We start from the raw sequence: 17,371 nt of genomic DNA on the forward strand, positions 1-17,371 counted from the left end.
CCTGTGGCACACCACTAACCACCAATTTCCAACCCGAAAAGGACCCATTTATCCCGACTCTCTGCTTTCTGTTCGCCAGCCAATTCTCGATCCATGCTAATACATTTCCTCTGACTCCGCGTACCTTTATCTTCTGCAGTAACCTTTTGTGTGGCACCTTATCGAATGCCTTTTGGAAATCTAAATACATCACATCCATCGGTACACCTCTATCCACCATGCTCTTGCTATCCTCAAAGAATTCCAGTAAATTAGTTAAACATGATTTCCCCTTCATGAATCCATGCTGCGTCTGCTTGATTGCACTATTCCTATCCAGATGTCCCGCTATTTCTTCCTTCATGATAGTTTCAAGCATTTTCCCCACTACAGATGTTAATCAAGGGATGTGGGGATAGAGCAGGAAATGGAGTTGAGGTAGAAGATCAGCTATGATCTTATTGAATGGCGGAGCAGACTCAAGGAGCCGAATGGCCTACTCCTGCTCCTAATTCTTATGTTCTTATGTTATTATGTTATTATGTTCTTATGTTCTTATATATAGGGGAAGAAAGAGGCACATGGAAGACTTAGGAAGAACTGGGAAATTTTGGGAAGTAGACAGAGTTGGCAAATTTGACTATTTTCAGATGTAATACAACAGGAAAACAACTGATCAGAAGTGACATGAAAAGAAAATCATCAGGGAAATACACTTTTTTTTTTAAAAAGAGGGGTGATTGTGAAGTCATACTAAGAATCGTAAGGCTCAAAAAATGTAACAAGTCCATCTGAGCCTGTGAACTGAATGAATCCTTATTAGTCGCAGATTATATTACATTATTTACAATATTATGGGGCAGAATTTCTGACTTCCCGGAGCTGTATGAAGTTTCGATGGACCCGGGAAGGCATCGGAAAATCCAGTTTTCAGCACACAATGCATAAAAACATAGAAAAAACATGATTAAAATAAAAAATTTTAAAACACATTTATGTTAAAACCCTACCCACTCAGATAATGTTATTTTAAACCCTAACCCTAACTTCATTTAAAAATCGGGATTTTTTTCTTTAAAAAACATGTGTAACATTTTTAATTTCTATTAGTTTATCGTATGAGGTGTTTTTTTAAATGTTTTATGTATTTTTGGTGACTTTTTTTTTCATTCATTGTAATTGGAGTTTCGTAACTTATGAAACTCCTATTACAATGAATGAGAAAATACTTACCTGTGATTGGGTGTCCAGGCACACGTGACTCCTGCGGACGTCCCGACGTGCATGCGCTGCGCGTCACAGCGAGAGGAGGCCTGTAGATCGGGAGTTCCAGCGGGCGCAGCAGCTTCAGGTAAGTGCGCATTTTATTTCTATTCTTTATTGATTTGCCTGTGGGACGTCCTCCTCGGAATTTCTGCCCCAATATATCACCTTCGGCATTTTCTCCTCTGGATGAAAATCACCTTCCATGGTTTATCTGTTCCACATTGCTCAGTGTAATGGCCATTTAGATAGCACAGGTTGAACCTCCCTCATCCGGAACTCACTTATCTGGAACCACCCCTCGTTCAGAACCATTCCCGGCCGTCGAGTGGCGCACGCGCACAACGTGGCCGGTGAAAAATAAATTTACATAACTTACCCAACTTCGGAGCCAACAACTCGGGGTCCAATGGCCCACCAACGCCACACTGATGGAAATTACAACAAAAATTGTTCAGAAAATGTTTTCAAAAGTTCAGGTACTTACCTTTTTAATATTTTGGATCAGCTAACCATTCCATAGATTTTGAGACTATCCTAACTCTAGAACTCTAGAATAGTTTGGTCTCCAATGTGAGCTGAGACTGACTGTCTGACTGACTGACAGTCGTTCCAGCCAATTGGCGCACACAGACACACACACACACTGAAAACACGTAACCTTATCCAGAAATATCCCTCATTCGGAACAGGCCAGGTCCCGAGGGTTCCGGATAAGGGAGGTTCAACCTGTATATATTTACTCGTCAATATTTACACCTGCTTGCATATTACGCAGTTACACAATAGATTTTAAATTATTTTTTGCCAGTAACATTACGATACCACATATATTTGCGTTACTTCATGTGAGTATTCGATAATCCTGACTTTCCCCTGAGATTTATTCTCAGTATTTCCATAGCAAGTGGGAAAGGCCCGATGCACACGAGACACATAATGTGGTAGGAAAGAAAGGAAAATTAGGTGGGGTGTATCATGGGCACCTGAGCCACTTCCACCCATTTTCTGTCACCACCAAAGTGCAAATCGTACCCCACTGTATCCAAGGCCCTGTGCACCCATATAATGGTTGGAAATTTCCTCGGAGCTGCTCCCGCTCTGCCTCTTTAACTTTGCCAGTGTGGTAGAAGGCCCGCTTGTAACCGGTAAACGAGGTTTGTGCTCCGTTTCTGGTGAAGTTGCGGGTGCCAGAACATGTCTGAGGAAATTCACAATCCCCCAAAGACAAATGGTACCACTTGCACCCAGCAACAGTCACCTGACCGATAATGACTGCCACTTGATCATGAATGCTCAATAACTAATGGAGCTCCTCTAGTTTGTTAAGTCATGACTGTGAAAATTTCCCTCAGAGTGCATTCATAATGCGCAGATATAGATGTGGAGATTTCATCTTCTGGAGCATTTGAAGCTCCATCTATTGATAGAAGTATACAGCTTTGCAGGTAGGTGGTGGAGGAGGGAGAAGCAGACTGCAACATTGATTTCCAAAGAGAGACAAACCTGGCAGGCTGCCAAAGGTGATCAGAAAGCTTACAAACAGGCAATAATGATATGAAAAGCATTGCATGAGGCAGCAGGAAGCCCAAGAGTGTGAAAACCAATTTATAAGGCTATGGCGAGATGGCAGGAACAGTCTGCTGAATTGATCATAAGGGAAAAACATTCAGAAAAGTTTTATGAATCATTTACTTAAAGATAATAAGAGGCGGAACTGAAAACTGAAGCAAGGGCAGAAGATAATGGTGAGTTGTTCTAAACGTCCTGTTACCCAGGAGGAAGTTGAGGAACATTGACAGTATCCTCGAGCTGTGCGGCTATCTGAATGATGCTGCTGTAGATATAAGAAGCGAAAGCTTCTTGAGGCTTCATCAAGTGGCAGAGCTTCATAAGAACATAAGAAATAGGAGCAGGAGTCAGCCATTTGGCCTGCTCTGCCATTCAATAAGACCATGGCTGATCTGATATTGGCATCAACTCTTCTTTCTCCACTCAACACAGCCCGCTCCCCAGAACCCTTGACTCCCTTATTGTTCAAAAAATCTGCCTATCTCTACCTTAAATATATTCAATGACCCAGCCTCCACAGCTCACTGGGGTAGAGAATTCCAAAGATTCACGACCCTCTGAGAGAAGAAATTCCACCTCATCTCTATTTTCAATGGGTGACCCCTTATTCTGAAACTATGCCTCCTTGTTCTAGATTCACCATGAGGGGAAACATCCTCTCTGCATCTACCCTTTCAAGCCCCCTCAGAATCTTATACGTTTCAATAAGTGACTGTGTGTCACAGTGGCGATGTCCAACTAAGGAGTGCATAACTTGCACAGCAAATTTATTATTGATTATTTATATTTTTTAAAGGGAGAAACTATATTAGGAACATACAGGACCAGAAAAGATCATTTTGGTCCATTGTCTGGCCCCAGACTTCAAAAACAGTTTACACAGTTCATTAGCTATAACCCTCAATTGATTTTCTCATTAAATGTCAGTCAAACTCCTTAAAATTACGGCCATTATCAGCCTCGATTGTCTTCCTATCCAGTCCATTGCAAACATTCACCAGCCTAAGTGAAAGTAGTTAAAGCTCTTCTGTCCATTCACCTTCTGTGCTGTGAATTTCATCAATGCTCGTTGTCAGGGGGTAATTGTTAAACAGAGGCCAATTGAAACAACTAAATAAATTAAAAACACAATGGGAATTTACAACATTCAGTTCACCATAACATGCATATGGCTTCACTACTTGTGCATTATTCAGTCAGAGCCAGTCACTCGTTAAATATGTAAAAAAGGGGAAAATGTATTCCATTTTGACTTGCTGCTTTGAAAATGAATTCTAATTTTATAATGACAGGTGCCTGTTAGCCCACCACTGTTCCTGTGTTTTACACTGTGACTACTCCTGTATCAGTTGTGGCTTAGTGGGTAGTGCACTTGCTTCTGAGTCAGAAAGTTGTGGCTTCAAGTCCCACTCCAGGGATTTGATCACAAAAATCAAGGCTGACACTCTCATGGAGTGCTGCATTGTTGGAGGTGCTGTCTTTTGGATGAGACATTAAACCGAAGCCCCATCTGTCCTCTTATGTGGACATAAAAGATCCATGGCACTATTTTGAAGAAGAGCAGGGGAGTTATCCCTGGTGTCCTGGCCAAAATTTATCTCTCAATCAATATAACAAAAAAAAAACAGTTTATCTGGTCATTATCACATTGTTGTTTGTGGGAGCTTGCTGGGTGCAAATTGTCTGCTGCGTTTCCCACATTTCAACAGTGACTGCACTCCAAAAGTACCTCATTGGCTGTAAAGCGCTTTGAGACGTCCAGTGGTCGTGAAAGGCGCTATATAAATGTAAGTCTTTCTTTCTTTAAGGCTTGACAGCAGACAGGGATGTTTCTAATTTTTCCCCAGTGGCATGAATTGATAGTGTCATCAATTGTCCACATCCATAGTGCCATTGCAAGAAACTTCACAATAGTCACCCCCCATCATCATCATAGGCAGTCCCTTGGAATCGAGGAAGACTTGCTTCCACTCCTTAAGTGAGTTCTTGGGTGGCTGAACAGTCCAATACGAGAGCCACAGACCTTGTCACAGATGGGACTGATAGTTGTTGAGGGAAGGGGTGGGTGGGACTGCTTTGCCGCACACTCTTTCCCCTGCCTGCGCTTGATTTCTGCATGCTCTAGGCATTGAGACTTGAGGTGCTCAGCGCTCTCCCAGATGCACTTCCTCCACTTAGAGCGGTCTTTAGCCAGGGACTCCCAGGTGTCAGTGGGGCTGTCGTATCAGGGAGGCTTTGAGGGTGTCCTTGTAACGTTTCCGCTGCCCACCTTTGGCTCGTTTGCCGTGAGACAATAATCACAGGCTCCCTTAACCAGCAATTTGAAAACATAATTCTTGTTCTGGTTCTTAGTGGAAATTCAGTAGAATATGCTTCCAATTTAACCAAATGTATTTTGCCTGGCTATTGAAGTTTCCAATTCCTTTCAAGAATAAGTTCCTAAGTGAACAAAAATTCTTCATGAAAATCTGATGCAGTCATCAAGATTTCATATTTCTCCTGTTAATTAATCTAAACTTGCTACACGACAGTAAATATTTTTTACTCCACAAGTCTTAAAAGAATGACCTGTACACACAATGTAGTAAAGTTTTAATATTCTTTGAATAAAATAGGCAGATAGTTGCCTGTTAACTCCTTAATGGAGAAGCTCCTATGCATAATTATGCATGTTACAGAAGTATATTTTCCTCCAAATATATTTTTTTACTCTGTAACATGAGTGTTTTCAATGTCACGGAATGGAGCACTTTTCCAGTTTTTTCACTCAGTGTCCATATCCAGCACTTCCAGATCAGTTAATGTATTAACATATGCAGTGTAAAGTTCCACCCATACTTTTCTCACAAACATGCCTTAACTGCAACCTCGGAAGACCACCTCCACGCTGTCAATTTTTTTTCCCTCATTGTAGTTCACCACTAATTTTTGGACCTCTCCCAGAAAGTGTCTTATTGTGGGCATTTACCTGCTGTGGATCCACCTCAACTATATACTAAGCTGAGTTTGCTCAAGCTCCCATTTCATTTAAGATTCTTTTAGCTGGCAGACAGAGAAGGTTCTCCTCCCCATCACTCAGAGCTGGATTCAAACTGAGATCCCTGAGGTGAAAGAACAGTGTGCTAACTCATATCCCTTTCTGCTATTGAAATATGATGAAAAGTGATCGTATTCTCTCCCTGAACAGACCATTAACATATTGTGAAGCTTTTATATTGCTAGGGATCATTAAAAGGCAGAGTCTGGGCTAGAAATCCGTGATCTTGGTGCTTATACAGCTAAATGGTGTTAAAACGGCGGCCATTGTTCTTTTGGCAACTGCTGGTGTTTTCCGCAGCTGTCGCCAATTTCATGCTTACCTTTGCATTGCCGGTAACTACGCAGCGCCATGCTGAAGAAAATGGCGCCATTGTGCCGTAAATTGGCGTACAAAGCCGACTTTACGTTACAAGCGTGAACTTCAACCCTAGCGCTGAATTCAGTGTTGCGTCCTAAGGACAACAGCTTAACCCAGCGTGCAAGCAGCCTAATAGTGGCAATGTCTGCACCTCTTAGAAGGACACATACATCATTCATAGAAAATAGAAAATAGGTGCAGGAGTAGGCCATTCGGTAAGTTTGGATTTAAGGTTTTGGATTGTGTTTTTTGATTTTATTGAATCGGTGGCTTTCAGCAATAGATGTGAAAAGTGTAAGGTGTGCTGCTGGGCACTTGCAAGAGCACGGATGGTAAACGAAAACCTTTGAGAAGACGGAACTTGCTGCAAAGACTCAGCAGGTCAGGTAACACCCATGGAGAGTTCAGCAGCTGAGTATTTCCAGGATTTTATGCTGTCATTTTACATTTACAGCATCCGCTTTCAGAGGGAAGAGGAAAATACAGTATAGGAGGAAGCCAAAGAGGAAGAAGCAGAAGAGGATGAATCAGACAAAAGGATATATCCCAGACAGCGCCGATGTGGCTGGGATATCTGGAATGGAATCATCCGCCTCCGGTCCCAAAGACCACAACCCCAATTCCCCTTTCAATATTGGTCCCAAACCTTACCTTTCCTCTGTTACTGACCATCACAGCATCCTCTTGGCCATGATGCTGAAATAAAAGCCACCAAAAATCAAACTTTCCAATACATCTATATACATCTATCCATCGAACGTGACATCAAGAAAACAACTCATCACCCGTATGCATTCCCTTAGTGTGTGTGCCTTTATCTATTCTACTGATATCACACAGTGCTACCTAAGTGGCTGCACCATGGCTGATGCAAGACTGCAGATTTTCATTGGGGGACATTGCAAATGGCCTTGTTGGTTGACCTTGAGGAACTGGTGGCTGGGAGTGTCAAATCAATCATCTTCTTCTGGTTCTTCTTCACTCACCTCTCACTCTTATTTGTCACCCACTGGCTGGGCAGGCTGCATATCTTGGATGTGTGAAATGAGGAAGGCATAAGGGTGGAGTTGTGGTGAGGGGAGGGCAGGAAAGCATGAGGTGCATGCCAGAAGGAGGATAATGTGTGAGGATATTTTATATCCTTTCAACCCCAATGCTGGTCAAGGGCTTAGCCATGATCCTGCCAAGAATGGCCTGCACCATCTCCTCCAAGGGGGTGAGGTGATGCTAGGATTGGGAAATGTGCCTTGTGATTGGTTCAGATTGTTGGTAGGTGAGTAATTTGGGGGTGGGGATTGTGCATTGAGCAGCGCGTGAGGCTAGTGGTGCACTTGGTAGGAGATGGCTGTTGAAGATGCAGTCACTGACCTTAGCCAGTGGTCTGAGGTCATGAAGTTTCTTTGGGCACAGGAGCCATGTCATGGGGGTGACAATGCTGGCAGTGATGGCCTCGGTGATGTGGTCGCACTTCGTTCTTTCTGGAGGGCCTCTTGGCCCCTGTAGAGGGCATGCCTTGTAGTGTTGACCACCTGCACAAAGCTGGAGTGCTGTGTGTGAGACCCTGGGGGCCCTATCCCTAGCTTGCTGAGCCATTTGTGAGAGTGCTGAGGCATTTCTCCTATTTGTTGAAGTTAGGAAGGGAATTCAGCCTTAAGAGCTGAATATTCACATTTCGGACTTTTAAAAAAATGTTAAATATATTTTAAAGGCAGAAAGGGTTGAAAACTGTATTGTTTCACCATTTTAATATTGTATTGCTTCAGTGTGCATGGCCCCTTTAATTCTCAGGCCTCTTAATTACCCACAATTCCCTGCGAGCTCTACAGCTTCACTTCCAGAGATTGTGGGAAGCCACTCCTGGACAGGAACTTTGTCTCAAATGCCTCTAGCAACGCCACCAGGACAGCGTTGCATGGAAGGTTAGCGTTACGTCAACATAGAAACATAGAAAATAGGTGCAGGAGTAGGCCATTCGGCCCTTCGAGCCTGCACCACCATTCAATATGATCATGGCTGATCATTCACCTCAGTACCCCTTTCCCGCTTTCTCTCCATACCCCTTGATCCCTTTAGCCGTAAGGGCCATATTTAATTCCCTCTTGAATATATCCAATGAACTGGCATCAACAACTCTCTGCGGCAGGGAATTCCACAGATTAACAACTCTCTGAGTGAAGAAGTTCCTCCTCATCTCAGTCCTAAATGGCCTATCCATTATCCTAAGACTGTGTTCCCTGGTTCTGGACTTCCCCAACATCGGGAACATTCTTCCCACATCTAACCTGTCCCATCCCATCAGAATCTTATATGTTTCTATGAGATCCCCTCTCATCCTTCTAAACTCCAGTGTATAAAGGCCCAGTTGATCCAGTCTCTTCTCATATGTCAGTCCAGCCATCCCTGGAATCAGTCTGGTCAACCTTGTGTGCCGGGGTGGGGTGCAGTTGGGCAGGTCAGATGTTATGATAAATGGCTTGTTTCTGACTTTTATTGAATCCATTCTAAACAGATTTTCCTGCGAAGGATGTGAAGTGAGCTCGGTCAATTTCAACTCAGGTTAAGTGGATACAAGGCCCATGGCACAAAACTACCCAAACTGTGGTGCGGATAGCCCTAAATTTACAAATTCACAACATTACTTTAATGTATTTGCTTCGTGGGTTCTTTGCTTAAGAATGCACAGCAACACATTGCTATTAAGAACTAGCTGGCTTATTAGCAAAGATTTAACAATCACACTACACATTACCAGTTCATCCACCAGGCTCACAATCACCTGCCTCATCGTGGATCCCCTAAACTCAGCTGGCTGGGGTTTTATTGAGTCTTGTGAACATCAGGTGACTGGCTAAGCCGCTCCCAACTCAACAGCTCAACCAACCTGTGAGCATATTCACAGGTGCATACATTACAACTACAATGGCTGGTGTGAAAATTGCAAAAAGAAAGCATCCACATCATGGTAGAGTTAGGGATCTGCATTGGAGGTTAACATTTGAACCACACTGTTTGGCCATCTGGCCTGTACTACATTTAATCCAGAATTATTTTGCTGCTGCCATCAGTGGAAAGTTGCTCTATTATGAGACACTGATATGATTTTTATGCCATTTGACAACCTCAGTAAAATTACAGGCAGAATTCTGTTCACTCTTGGTTTTTCGTTATTCTTCATAGATTCAGGATGGATTTGCAACCATTGGCAATTAATAATGAAAATCAGCACTTGTGTACTAGATGCTGTGTTTCTTGCACTGTGATATCCATGTGCAAGATCGAGGTGCAAAGGAGTGCTCATGACATTGTATACATTGTGAGGGGAAATGCAGGGTCGGTTCTAAACTTTAACATAGAGCTTGAGGTGCAGTTACTGAATATGTGATTGAGTAAATTAAACAAGAGAAAGCAAGATTCACAACACGTTCAATGTATTTGGTAAGTGAAAGGATATATAATTGAAATTAGAAATAAATGAAACTGTGTCGCCTGTTACGCAATGACATAAAAAATTCTCATGTGCAGTCAAAGAAAATTGAGAAGTTAAAGGAGTTAGTGGAAAAATGTACAATTGAAGACAGTGGCAGGATCAAAACCTAGCAATCCCAAATATGCGTTAACATGTCTGCTGCAAATAGAAATCAAGGCCCCAAGTTTCCACATGATTTGCTCCTGATTTTTAGGAGCAACTGGTGTAGAACGGAGTATCTTAGAAATCGGAATTCTCCACATTTAGTTTTCTGCAGTTCTAGTCAGGTAGAACAGTTTCACTTTGGAACAGAATTTTTTGTCCGGCCACTGACGCTTGATTTCAAAGTTTCCACAGTGAAAACGTACTCCAAACTAACTTAGAATGGAGTAAGTGAAGATTTTTGTACGCTTGAAAAAACCTTGTCTACACTTTAGAAAATCAGGCGCAGGTTACAAATTAGGCATAGGGAACGAGGTGGCGGGGGGGGGGGGGGGGGAGGGGAAGTCATTAAATTCTACAATCAATCCTTAGTTATACTTATACAAATATTATACAAATAAATCCAACCTGAATAAAAATTTATAAGCAAAGAAAAGATTAAATAAACCATGTTCCTACCTGTGTGAAAGTGCTTCAGGCAGGCCTTTCAGGCAGCGGTGTGGCGTCAGTGTCTCGATGGCAGCGGCAGGCAGCAAGCAGCCTTCGAGCTGAGCTGCGGTGCTTGAGGCAGGCCTTCATTCCCCGCGAAGATGTAGCAACCGGACAGACTTGAGGCCATTCAGCCATGGGATTGCAGCAGCGTCAGTAGCTGGCCGGGAGCCGAAGAATCAGGAGCGGACGTGAGGCCATTCGGCCATGGGATTGCAGCGGCGTCAGTGGCTGGTCGGGAGCCAAAGAATCAGAAGCGTACGTGAGGCCATTCGGCCATGGGATTGCAGCGGCGTCAGTGGCTGGTCGGGAGCCAAAGAATCAGGAGCGGACGTGAGGCCATTCGGCCATGGGATTGCAGCGGCGTCAGTGGCTGGTCGGGAGCTGAAGAAAGAACAGCAGCAGCCTTCGAGCTGTGAGGGGGACTGACTGAGGCCATTTGGACAGGGAGAGGCAGCCACATTGACATCTTTATATTTAAATTTGCAGAATGGGTGCACCACATATTATGCAATGGTTTGCTTCCTCATGCAAGAAATTCTTTGTTCTTGGTGGAAGTTGATCCATTGCAAAGTTGAATTGGCACTTTTATTTCTCCAAACACACAGTCCTTAATTTGCAGGCACCGGTTCTGCAAGTTTAGCAGTGAAAAGCTGAACTCACTGATTTCAGCAGGTGATTTATTCAGCAGTGCTGCTAAAAGCACTCCCTCACACACAGAAATATCAAGAAAATTAAAATACAAGCCTTTGCAGGGGTCCAAGAAATAAATCTTCACTTTTTCTGCAGTACTTTTAAAAATGGCCGAGTGCCAATGTTTACTTCAGACTGCACGTGTGCGAATGCTCCAACGCGCATGCGCAGGGTTGCTGGCACCAAAATTGTACCCGCCCCCTCCTACTTACAAAATCGGCGCGAGTGGTAGGCTCCGCCCCCTGTGTGCCGCGCCAAGCAGACATCGAGCTCCAAGGAGCTCGAGAATACCGCACTTTTTTTCCGGCGCCGTTTTCGGCGTGAAAAACGGGCGCCCAGCTCTGAGGTGCGCCTTTTTCGCCGCGTGTGGAAACTTGGGGCCCAAATGAGGACAACAGGACAAAACATCACTATCAAATATTTGCAGAGTTAAAAAGATAGTACAGATTGTCCAAATTAAATCGAAAAATTGTTTACAACCAGGATTGAAACCTTCCTTAAAGCTGTTAATGAAGCAAATATTGTTAATGGTTCTGAAATAAAAACAGAAAATGCAGGATATACTCAGCAGGTCAGACAGCATCTGTGGAGAGAGAAACAGAGTTATTTGATCAAAAATTGCGGCCTCTCTGGGTGCGTACAATATGCGTGCACACCCGATGAGGCCTCGAGAATGCCGGTTCTCGGCATGCGATGTGCATGTGCCAAGAACCAGCTTTTCCAATCTGACAAAATTCCTTTGCTCAGGCAACATTCCTTTTCCTTTCAAAACCATTGTTACCAGTCCCTCCTCAAAGAGCTTTGTCAACCCTTCTGTTCTCTCTATGCGCCACCGTTTGATAGCTCTTCCCCTCCACCCTTTCCCTTGACCCGATACACTTCTGCACTATCAAGTGGTGAATGAGTCAAAATGTGTTGTCACTGATCACAGGGAAGACTAACGTCATAATTCTCAACCCGTCATAAACATTTCCTCCCTTGCAATAAACTCCATTTGCTAACCAATCATTCACTCAGGTTGCACTCGATCATGCAAATCCTTGATAAACTCAGCTGAGCTTCAAATCCCATATCCTATCAAAGACTACTTCCAACATTGCCCGCTTCTGCCTCAGCTTACCCACACCATCATTTAAACACTAGACAATGCATTTGCAACCTCGAGACTAAATCTCCGCACTGCCGTCGAAGATCCTCCAGCATTAAACCTTGCCCTCTGCACTTTGGCCCTGGAATCTGGCCTTTTGTCTCTGATTCCCTATTGGTGGCAGAGCCTTCAGCTGTAATATCTGGCATTCCTTCATTAAACCCCCCTGACTCTCCCCTTCTCTCTCCATCTATAAAACCACCTCAAAATACACCTGTTTTACTAAGCTTCCCGTTACCTCTCCTGACTCTCCTACCTGAGCTCAACATCCCTTCCTCCTGTTTCTCTTCCTTTCTCTTGCTTCTCTTAGTAAAGTGGGATATTTAAAGACTAAAGGCAGTTTTATACTCCATGGCAACTTTTGCATTTAGATTAGTAACTATCGGAAGATATACCCTTATTTCATACAGATTTACAAAAAAACGACGGGACAAAACCATCTGGTGCAGATATAGTGTGCCCGTGCAAACCACTATTGTGCCCTTCTTTGTTGCACAATCTCTTGAGACAGCCAAAATGGAAAAGAAAACCAGTGGTCAATTTGAAGAAAGACTTACATTTATGTAGCGCCTTTCACAACCTCAGGATGTCCCAAAGTGTTTTACAGCCAATGAAATACTTCTAAAGTGTAGTTACTATTGTAATGTGGGAAACCCAATAGCCAATCTATGCACAGCAAGCTCCCACAAATAGCAACGTGATAATAAGTGTTGCTCGAGGGATAAATATTGGGCAGGACACCTTGGACAACTCTCCTACACATCAAAATGTGATATTTTATGTCCAGCTGAGAGTGCAGACGGCACCTCCGACAGCTCAGTACGACACTGGAGTGTCAGCCTGTAGTGGGACTTGAACCCACAACCTTCTGACTCTGAGGCAACAGTGTTACCACTGAGCCGCGATTGACACATGAAAAAGTTTAGTGGGGGGAAAAGAACACCGCAAAATTTCTTTCCAACCCCTAAACTAATCAAGCAAACTCAAGGAACCCATAGCAACTAATGAACTTCACTATTCGGAGTTACATCTTACCATTTATAACTTGGAATGTCTTCCGCTCCCAGGAGCTTGTCCAGTCACATTTTGAAAGACTGCAGGAATCCAAAGTCACCACATACTTCAGTAATCTGCCCCAAAGAGCAATGCATGTAAAATGAAATAGTTCCTAGCATCTAATCTAACTCTTTGCTAGAAATGTTATAACAATATTGTCGGGTTTTCCTGTCCCTTACCATCACAAATAACCTATCTAACTGGAGAGAATCTAGTTTCTTTTTAAAAAAGCTCAATCGTATCTTCTCTAAGCCTTTGTTTCTCTAGTAAAAATGATCATAGGTCATCATGCCTATCTTGATAACTTAGAGCTTTAAAACAGGGCACCATTTTGTTCACATTCCTCTGAATCTTGTCCAGGACCTCATTTATCTCCCACTGTGTAGGGGACATAGCCTAAGAAGTAGAGTCATCCTTTCAATAGTGAATTAGGAACCACTTCTACGTGCAAAGAGTGGTAGAAGTTTGGAGCTCTCTTCGACAAATGGTAATTGATGCTCAATCAGTGGTTGATTTTATGTCTGAGATTGATAGATTTTTGTTAATCAAAGGTATTAAGTTTTATGGGACAAAGGGGGGTATTTGGGGTTCGGTTGTAGATCAGCCATGATCTCATTGAGTGACAGAACAGGCAAGGGGGTAAATGGCCGACTCCTGTTCCTATGTTCCTCTGGCCCAGAGTTTGCGGTCAGCGGAAAAGTGATGGTGATCGCCGCTGCCCACAAAGATCTCGTGATCTCTCGGCATTAAATTGATTGGAGCATGTCAAAAGGGTGATGCAGCAGTGATGTCACCAAGCTATCTAAGCAGCCAAGCACATTGAAGAATTCTCAAAGACAGGAACCAGGAAATTAAAAGCACTGATTCAATTCACTTTTTAAAATTTTTACAGGGAGCGAAATAAAGATTGCGACATACACACATGGTGTTAAGGTAGAAGCTGAAAAATCATTAACTTAAAAAAATATGTTAGTGAGCTCAAACGTGCAAAGACCTACCACTACAGAACTCTGGGTAAGTCAAGATTTAATTGCTCAGCAACTCTTGCCATTGAAAATGTAGATTTCTAAAACATTATTCATTCATTTGCTGAGAAAAAGAGAAGGAGAGCACCATTAATAACTGAATATCTTAAAAGAAAGTTTTCAGAAATTCAGCAAGTTCTTTCAATTCTATTCTTTGTATATTTTATTACCACTGATCAGTTCCATTCATAAATTTTGCCCCCCATCTCCACTCCAGTCTCGGGGCCATGGTACAGTTGTACCCGTTTTCACTCCCTTTCACCAACACTGATGACGGATCATTATTAGTGTTGACAACTTCTACAATTCCATGACTTGCGGAGATCTTGTCTACTTGTGGTATGGTGGCCTGTGCACATACCCGTTTCAGAGTTTGAACTTCTGGAGATCTTATGCAATAATTTCAAGTCATGAGTATGTCAAGTCAAGTCAAGTCAAGTCATAATGGAAAGGGTCCATGAAAAACACTCTCTGCCGTGTGTACTTTTGTGAACCACGTACTGTGGCAATGTATCGCAACATCTTTCTTTGTGACCTGTCGAATTTCATTAAATAAGTAGTTGAAAATCACATGCAGTCTAATTAAAGTGATAAATCTTTAGCCAATTTTGAAGAGCAGCTCATCCCAGAATTTGGTCTTGGATGTTCTCACATGTGCCTAGATGATTTATTTTTAGTTTCTTTCCTTTAAAGTCTAATTACCTGATTGTAATTTTGTTATGTATGTAACTATGTAATACTTACTATTACATAGTTGGAGTCCTAATGGTCACCTGCACACATGTGCAGGGCCAGAATAAAAGGTTGGCTGCCATATTGTTTAGGCACTCTGGAGTTGTAATAAAGAAGACAAAGGTCACACCAAGTTTAGCTTACAGTACTCAGCCTCGTGGAGTTCTTCTATACACAACAATTGGCGATGAGTAACAGAATATGAACCTTCACGCAACCATGGCTTCCGTTGGAATATCAGAGCGATTCATAGGGGGTGATGATTGGGAAACCTTCGTCGAGCATCTCGACCAGTACTTCGTGGTCAACGAGCTGGAAGGAGTCACTAACGCGGCTATGCGCAGGGCGGTTCTCCGCACCATCTGTGGACCTAAAATATACGGCCTCATCAAGAATCTGCTCGCACCGACAAAACCAACGGAGAATAAATATACAAAGTAGTGCACGCTAGTTCAGGACCACCTCAAGCCGAAGGAGAGTATCCTCATGGTCAGATATCGTTTTTACACGCACCATCGCTCCGGGCGCCAGGATGTGGCGGATTACGTCACTAACCTGAGACATCTCGCGGGACATTGCGATTTTGGAGCTGCGTTGGGGCAAATGATGCGGCACTTTTTCGTGCTGCTGGTTGCCGAAACCCTAGACCTGAGCAGGACCATCGCAATCGCGCAGGCATGCATGGCCACGGATGATAACACCAAACAGATATCTTCTCAACATCGAAGCTCAACGGCAAGTCTCGTGCATAAAATAACGTTGCTAGCAGGCTGAACTGCATATGGCACGGCCTATACGCCTGCGGCTGCAAGACCTGTGATAACTCAGAGTCCACCATCAGGGGTGAATGTGAATCCATTACCACTGTGTTGGCGCTGCGGGGGTAAACATCAGGCCCATCAATGTCGATTCAAGCACTACGTGTGCAAAGGTTGCACAACAGTGGGGCACCTCCAGCGAATGTGCAAACGTGCTGCGACATACCACGTGGCAGAGGATGATCGATCCGGCGCGGATCACGCAGCACGGGCAACTCAACCCAAGGAAGAAGTGTATGGGGCATATAACTTCACCACCAAGAGCCCTCCTATAATGCTGAAAGTCAAATTAAATGGAATTCCATTATCCATGAAGTTGGACATGGGTGCGAGTCAGTTAATAATGAGCCAGAAGGCCTTCGAGAAACTGTGGGGCAATAAAGCACAAAGACCGAAACTGAGCCCGATTAATGCAAAGCTGCATACCTGCACCAAAGAGCTCATACCAGTCATTGGAAGTGCGGCAGTGAAGGTATTGTATGATGGAGCTGTGCATGACCTATCATTGGGGATTGTTCTAGGCAGAAGCTTGCTAGAAAAGATTAGATGGAATTGGAACGACATCAAAGCACTATCTTCCGTGTATGACGCCTCGTGTGCTCAAGTGTTGAGCAAATTTCCCTCGCTAATCGAACCAGACATTGACAATTTCACAGGCGCCAATGTACAGATCCATCTAGGCCCCGATGCACAGCCCGTCCATCACAAGGCTTGGGCAGTTCCGTACATGATGAGGGAGAAAGTCGAGATTAAACTGGAAAGATTCCAACGCGAAGGAATCATATCACCAGTCGAGTTAAACGAGTGGGCCAGTCCAGTTCTTCTGGTGTTGTAAAGCGATGGCACGGTCAGAATCTGCAAAGATTACAAAGTAACGACTAACCGAGTCTCACTACAGGACAAGTACCTGCTGCCCAAGACGGATGACCTGTTTGCAACGTTAGTGTGGGGGAAGTCATTCACCAAGTTGGACCTAACCTCTGCCTACATGACACAGGAGCTGGCTGAATCTTCGAAAAGACTGACGTGCATCAACACACACAAAGGACTGTTTATATACCACAGGTGCCCTTTCGGGATTCGCTCGGCTGCAGCCATTTTCCAGAGAAACATGGAGAGTTTGCTGAAATCTGTTCCACGCACCGTTGTTCAAGACGACCTCCTAATCACTGGTCGTGACACCATAGAACATCTACACAACCTGGAAGAGGTTCTAAGTCGCCGAGACAGAGTAGGACTCAGGCTGAAACGCTCCAAGTGTGTTTTCCTGGTGCCAGAAGTCAAATTTTTGGGTAGAAAGATTGCAGCTCGCCAGATCATGACCTGGACCAGCCAGGATACTGTGTCCTATGCTATCATTAGTAAAGAGTTGCATCCTAAATGGGAACTGGTCGGCCGTTCCCGGGGAAATGCAAGATGAAATTAAGCCATTTCACTGACGCAAAGATGAAATGTCCATCCAGTCGGATTGTCTCTTATGGGGTAATCATGTGGTTTTACCAAAAAAAGGCAGGGAAATGTTTATACGTAACCTACACAGTACCCATCCAGGCATTGTCATGATGAAGGCAA

General features: G+C 43.7%; 1 protein-coding gene across 9 annotated transcripts in view; it reads left to right on the top strand.

Moving 5' to 3' along the window:
• LOC139270224 (receptor-type tyrosine-protein phosphatase delta-like) overlaps positions 1–17,371 on the top strand; it is a 2,930,110-nt gene that overhangs the window by 399,525 nt on the left and 2,513,214 nt on the right. For all 9 annotated transcript variants that reach the window (XM_070888421.1, XM_070888423.1, XM_070888432.1 and 6 more), the window contains one exon: positions 14,117–14,238. The gene's annotated coding sequence lies outside the window, so the exon portion shown is untranslated. The remainder of the gene's footprint in view (positions 1–14,116; positions 14,239–17,371) is intronic.

This window comes from Pristiophorus japonicus, chromosome 1 (assembly GCF_044704955.1).
Source record: "Pristiophorus japonicus isolate sPriJap1 chromosome 1, sPriJap1.hap1, whole genome shotgun sequence".
Lineage (NCBI taxonomy): Eukaryota > Metazoa > Chordata > Chondrichthyes > Pristiophoridae > Pristiophorus > Pristiophorus japonicus.